General features: G+C 37.8%; 1 pseudogene; it reads left to right on the forward strand.

Annotated features, from left to right (window-relative positions):
• Positions 1 to 2,110: 2,110 nt before the first annotated feature.
• Positions 2,111 to 3,220, forward strand: LOC112636590 (annotated as a pseudogene).
• Positions 3,221 to 7,056: the final 3,836 nt, after the last annotated feature.

Below are 7,056 nucleotides of genomic sequence, written 5' to 3' on the forward strand. Positions count from 1 at the left end.
TAAAAGTGTGAAAGTCAATACATACAATGGGAGAGATATTGGCTACACACACATCTTAAAAGGAAGAGAAAGAGAGATCCAAATATGTACAGAACTCCAAATATATAAAAAACATCAAAATGAGAAGGACAAAAAATATAAAGAATAGGGAAAGGACAATGTAATACAAACATACGCCCATCAGAATGGCTGAAATAAATATAAACCAATGACAATACCAGTCACCTCTTCCTTCAGTTGGGATAAGTCTAAGATATTCTACTCTATCTCCCTACTATATCTCCCAGAATTTCTCAACAGGATGGAAGAAACAGTGATTACTTGATAATGTGTCTGCTATGGTCTGGATGTTCGTATTCCCTCCAAAATTCACATGTTGAAACCTAATCCCCAATATGATAATATTTGAAGGTAGAACTTTTGGGAAGTGATTAGAACATAGGAGCAAAGCCCTCATCAATCAGATTAGTGCCCTTTATAAAAGGCACAGAGAGTTTCCTTGCTCCTTCCAACATGTGAGAACACAGTGAGAGGGTGCCATCTATGAACCAGGAAGAGAGCCTTCACCAGACACTGAATCTATTATAAGACTTCACAGCCTCCAGAGATATGAGAAATAAATTTCTGTTGTTTTTAAGTCACCCAGATTATGGTATTTTGTTGTTGTTGACTATAAAGATATTTATTAAAGTTTATTTTGAATTTGGAAAAGAAGGAAACATTCTAGATGTTTTAGACTTAATATTAAATAAAATTGTGGTATATCCATTTTGCAGAACACCATGTAGCCACTGTGGAAATGAGACTTAATTAAATGGGCATGATGGCTGTTATTGGGGTGATGAAAATCTTCTAAAGTTGACTTACGGTGATGGTCGTCACACTTAGTAAAGTTACTGAAATCATTTAATTGTATATACAAAGAGGGTGAATTTTATATTATATATATATATATTTTTTTACATTTGTAATGTTTTTAACCTTTAAGTTCAGGGGTGCAAGTGCAGGTTTGTTACATAGGTAAACTTGTGTCATGGGGGTTTGTTTGTTAAGGATAATGGCCTCCAGTTCCATACATGTCCCTGCAAAGGACATGATGTCATTCTTTGTCATGGCTGCATAGTATTCTGTGGTGTCTATGTACCACATTTTCTTTATTCAGTCTATCACTGATGGGCATTTGGGTTGATTCCATGTCTTTGTTATTGTGGATAGTGCTACAATGAACATATGTGTGCACGTGTCTTTACAATAGAGTGATTTATATTCCTTTGGGTATATACCCAGTAATGAGATTGTTGGGTTGAATGGTGTTTCCGTCTTTAGGTCTTTGAGGAATCACCACACTGTCTTCCACAATGGCTGAACTAATTTACACTCCCATACACCCTTCCAAGACTGAACCAGAAATAAATTGAATCCCTGAACAGACCAATAACAAGTTCTGAAATTGAGGCTGTAATTCACAGATGCCATCAAGCTGAATCCTCCCTTGGCCATTTTGTATGCCCACCAACCAAAAAAAGTTCAGGACCAGATGAATTCGTAGCTGAATTCTACCAGATGTACAAAGAAGGGCTGATACCAGTCCTACTGAAAATATTCCAAAACTGAAAAAGAAAGACTTCTCGCTAACTTATTCTATAAGGCCAGCATTATCCTTATAAGCAAAACCTGGCAGTTATATAACAAAAAATGATAATTCAGGCCAATATCCTTAATGAACATCAATGCAAAAGTCCTCTGCAAAATACTGGCAAACTGAATCCAGCAGCACAAGAAAAAGCTTATCCATCATGATCAAGTAGGCATCATCCCCGGGATGCAAATATGCAAATCAATAAATGTGATTCGTCACGTAACAGAACCAAAGACAAAAAGACACATGATTATCTCAATAGATGCAGAGAAGGCTTTCAATAAAAATCAAAATCCATGCTAAAATCCATTAATAAACTGGGTATTGAAAGAACATACCTCAAAACAATAAGAGCCATCTGAGTCTGTTCTGACTCGCAGCAGCCGTCCCCTTCTGCACGGTCATGCCAAGCCAGCGCCTGGGGCTGGAACCTGGTCACAGTCTCTCGGCTTCGCCCACCGCCTCCTGAACATGGAACCCCGCAAAGTGAACAAGCTTCGGGCCTTTGTGACAATGTGTAAGCAGGATCCGAGCGTTCTGCACACCGAGGAAATGTGCTTCCTGAGGGAGTGGGTGGAGAGTATGGGAGGTAAAGTACCACCTGCTACTCAGAAACCTAAATCAGAAGAAAATACCAAAGAAGAAAAACCTGATGGTAAGAAAGTGGAGGAAGACTTAAAGGCAGACAAACCATCAATTGAGTAAAGTGATCTAGAAATTGATAATGAAGGTGTGATTGAACCAGACACTGATGCCCCTCAAGAAATGGGAGATGCAAATGCAGAGATAACAGAGGATATGATGGATCAGGCAAATGATAAGAAAGTGGCTGCTATTGAAGCCCTAAATGATGGTGAACTGCAGAAAGCCACTGACTAATTCACTGATGCCATCAAGCTGAATCCTCCCTTGGCCATTTTGTATGCCAGGAGGGCCAGTGTCTTTGTCAAATTACAGAAGCCAAATGCTGCCATCCGAGACTGTGACAGAGCCATTGAAATAAATCCTCATTCAGCTCAGCCTTGCAAATGGTGAGGGAAAGCACACAGGCTTCTAGGCCACTGGGAAGAAGGAGCCCATCAACTTGCCCTTGGCTGTAAATTGGATTATGAGGAAGATGCTGGTGCAATGCTGAAAGAAGTTCAACCTAGGGCAGAGAAAATTGCAGAACATCGGAGAAAGTATAAGCAAAAATGTGAAGAGTGAGAGATCAAAGAAAGAATAGAAAGAGTTAAGAAGGCACGAGAAGAGCATGAGAGAGCCCAGAGGGAGGAAGAAGCCAGACGACAGTCAGGAGCCCAGTATGGTTCTTTTCCAGGTGGCTTTCCTAGGGGAATGTCTGGTAATTTTCCTGGAAGAATGCCTGGAATGGGAGGGGGCATGCCTGGAACGGCCGGATTGCCTGGACTCAATGAAATTCTTAGTGATCCAGAGGTTCTTTCAGCCATGCAGGATCCAGAAGTTATGGTGGCCTTCCAGGATGTGGCTCAGAACGCAGCAAATATGTCAAAATACTAGAGCAACCCAAAGGTTATGAATCTTATCAGTAAATTGTCAGCCAAATTTGGAGGTCAAGCATAATGCCCTTCTGATAAATAAAGCCCTTGCTGAAGGAAAAGCAACCTAGATCACCTTATGGATGTCGCAATAATACAAACCAGTGTACCTCTGACCCTCTCATCAAGAGAGCCGGGGTGCTTTGAAGATAATCCCTATCCCTCTCCTTGAAATGCAGCTGAAGCATTTTACAGTGGTTTACCATTAGGGTATTCATTCAGATAATGTTTTCCTACTAGGAATTACAAACTTCAAACACCTGTTAAACCTTAAAAATATTTAAAATAAATTTAAAGCATCTGTTAATTTTTATATTCTTTACTAATCATTTTGGATTTTTTCTTTGAATTACTGGGCAGGGAAGACACATATGTATGAAATATTATTGCTCTAATTTGAGTGAAATAAAAGTGTTTTAGTACAAGGCAAACATAACTCATTTGAGGATAAAGTTTTTGTTGGATATGTGGTTCCTGAAGTATCTTGATTTGTCTTTTTAAATGCTTTATCTTTTTCTTTAAAGATTTATATCAATAAAACTAGTTGGGACCACCACCATTTCAGTAGGACCTGGGTAGGAACTGGAGGTACTTGGCAGGGCAGCAGCAATCTTGCTGTGTTTTAGATAACATGCATCATTGGGCAGGTTGCCCTTAAATCTTACACGGTGGTGAAGGGATGATTTTTTTGTAATCCTGCAGTAGAGTTGGAGTACTTAGTTCTGTTCTTGTCCAGTATATCTAATAAATGTCTCATATTATTTCCACATAGGGGAAATAAGGGATTATTTTGCTTTGTATATTTCATTGCTTAAAATTATCTTTCCTAGTCAAAAAAATAAAAATGCCCAACTCTGTGTCTGCTTTCTGCTTGTTAAATATTTCTCCCTTACTTTTCTTGTGCTAAAGACAGGCTTTCTCAACCAGCATCATCACTGCTATCATCATTAATAGCATAATTTTAGAAGCATATTTAATGCTGAGTTTAATTCAATATGTAATATATATGGTAAATGTATTGTAATACCCACAATAACTGTAATTTCTTACTTGGCCATGAGAATGCTTTTTTAAGTGTTAGATTTCCACTCTGGCAAAATCTTGTCATATCGAAAGACGCTGGAAAGAGGGATTCCGTTTGGTGTTTGGTCTTCTACTTAGAAAATACCTAGTGCAGTTAGAGTTTATCTTGTAGTATTCATGTTTGTATTCTGAAGATAATAAGGTTTGAGTTAAATTGATCTATACAGAGGGGAACCAATTTTTTTGATCCAGTGTGAATTATAAATGAGATAATTCAGTTATTCATTGTGGCGTTGTTGAGACTGTAAAAGACTCATTGTCTTTGTATTCAGCTCATCCTTAAACAGTGTAACTATACCCCCACCTCTGTTTGATTTCTTTCCCTCCAATGATAAAGAAAATGATAAATTAAAAAAAAAAACCCATCTCTGACAAACCCTCAGCAAACATCAACACTGAATGGGCAAAAGCTGGAAGCATTCCCCTTGAATACTTGCACAAGACAAGGATGCCCTCTCTCGCCACTCCTATTCAACATAGTATTGGAAGTTCTGGTCAGGGCAATCAGGCAAGTGAAAGAAATAAAGGGCATTCAAATAGGAAGAGAGGAAGTCAAAGTATCCCTGTTTGTAGATGACATGATTCTATATCTAGAAAACCCCATCTCAACTCAGCCGCAAAACTTTTTGTTTGTTTGTTTGTTTTGTTGTTGTTTTGGTTTTTTTGTTTTGTTTTGTGAGACAGAGTCTCGCTCTGTCACCCAGGCTGGAGTGCAACGGCTCAATCTGTGCTCACTGCAACCTCCACCTCTCGGGCTCAAGCAATTCTCCTGTCTCAGTCTCCCAAGTAGCTGGGATTACAGGCACCCACCACCACGCCTGGCTAATTTTTGTAGTTTTAGTATAGATGGAGTTTCACCATGTCAGTCAGGGTGGTTTCAAACTGACCTCAAATGATCTGCCCCCCCGCCATCCCCCGGCTTCCCAAAGTGCTGGGATTACAAGTGTGAGCCACTGTGCCTGGCCAGCCCCAAAGCTTCTTAAGCTTATAAACAGCTTCAGGAAAGTCTCAAGATACAAAATTAATTTGCAAAAATCACTAGCATTCCAACCAACAATAGTCAAGACCAACATATACCAACAATAGTCAAGTTGAGTGCCAAATCATGAACGAATTCCCATTTACAATTGCCACAAAAAGAATAAAATACCTAAGAATATAGTTAACTAGGCAGTGAAAGATCTCTTTCATGAACTACAAAACATTGCTCAAAGAAATCAGAGATGACACCAATGGAAAAACATTCCATGCTCATAGACAAGAAAAATCAACATAATTAAAACAGGCATAGTGCCCAAAGCAATTTATAGATTCAATGCTATTCCCATTGAACTATCATTGACATTTTTCACAGAACTAGAAAAAACCTATTTTAAAGTTCATATGAAAGCAAAAAAGAGTCTGAATAGCCAAGGCAATTACAAAAAGGACAGAGCTGGAGGCATTGCTCTATCTGACTTCAAACTATACTACAGGGCTACAGTAATCAAAACAGCATGGTACTCATACAATAACAGATACATAATGGTACTGGTACATAACAGACCAATGGAACAGAATAGAGAACCCAGAAATAAGGCTTCACACCTACAATTATCTGATCTTCACAAAACCTGACAAAAACAAGCAATGGGGAAAGGATTCTCTATTCAGTAAATGGCATTGGGAGAACAGGCTAGCCATATAAGATTGAAAATGGACCCCTTCCTTACAACATATACAAAAATTAACTCAAGATGGATTAAAGACTTACATGTAAAACCCAAAAGTATAAAAATTCTGGAAGACAACTAAAGCAATACCATTCAGGACATAGGCATGGACAAAGATTTCATGACAAAGACACCAAAAGCATTTGCAATAAAAACAAAAATGGACAGTGGAATTTAATTAAACTAAAATGCTTCTGCACAGCAATAGAAACTATCAGCAGAGTAAACAGACAATCTACAGGACGGGAGAAAATTTTTACAAACTATGCATCTGACACAGGTCTAATATTCAGAATCTATAAGGAACGTAAACAAATTTATAAGAAAAAACCTAACAGCCCCATAAAAATTGGGCAAAGGACATGAACAGACACTTTCCAAAAGAATTAGATATTTTAAAAATAGCTCAATAAGTGTGTTAAAAACAAAAAAAAAAATTCCTATTACACATGCACATATACGTACATGATTACATCATGAATGCATACTTTTGATTATATATGCAAATACTTTTAATCTCAGTGTAAGCAAAATTTTAAATCTATATGAAATAGGACTTGATTATTAGATTTTTTTCGTGCCTGGATGGCTCTCTAGCCATCTGGTATTAATGTTTCTTAAATCTTCAGTGGTGTTCCATGCAAACAAATATATACTTTTTAAAATCTTTTTTATTTTTATGGATTTAGGAGTACAAGTGAAGTTGTGTTACATAGATATATTGTTTACTGGGCTTTTAGTGTGCCTAACCATAAAAAAAGAAAAAATAATGTATCTTTTGCAGCAGCATGGTTGGAATGCGAGGCCATTATCCTTAGTGAAATCACTCAGAAAGAGAAAGGAAAAAAATCTCATATTCTCACTTAAAAATGGGAGCTAAACAATGAGTACATACATACTTACAGAGTAGAATAATAGACTTTGGAAACTGCAAAAGGTGGGACAATAGGAGGGGGGTGCGGTATGAAATATGCTATTTGGTTATAGCACCCCAATCAAAGACAGTGATTCCAATGGAGACCAAGGGAACTCTTTCTGAAGCTGATTATAGTCTCAAATTGTGTGC

The sequence above is a fragment of the Theropithecus gelada genome, chromosome 12, assembly GCF_003255815.1.
Source record: "Theropithecus gelada isolate Dixy chromosome 12, Tgel_1.0, whole genome shotgun sequence".
Taxonomy (NCBI): Eukaryota; Metazoa; Chordata; class Mammalia; order Primates; family Cercopithecidae; genus Theropithecus; species Theropithecus gelada.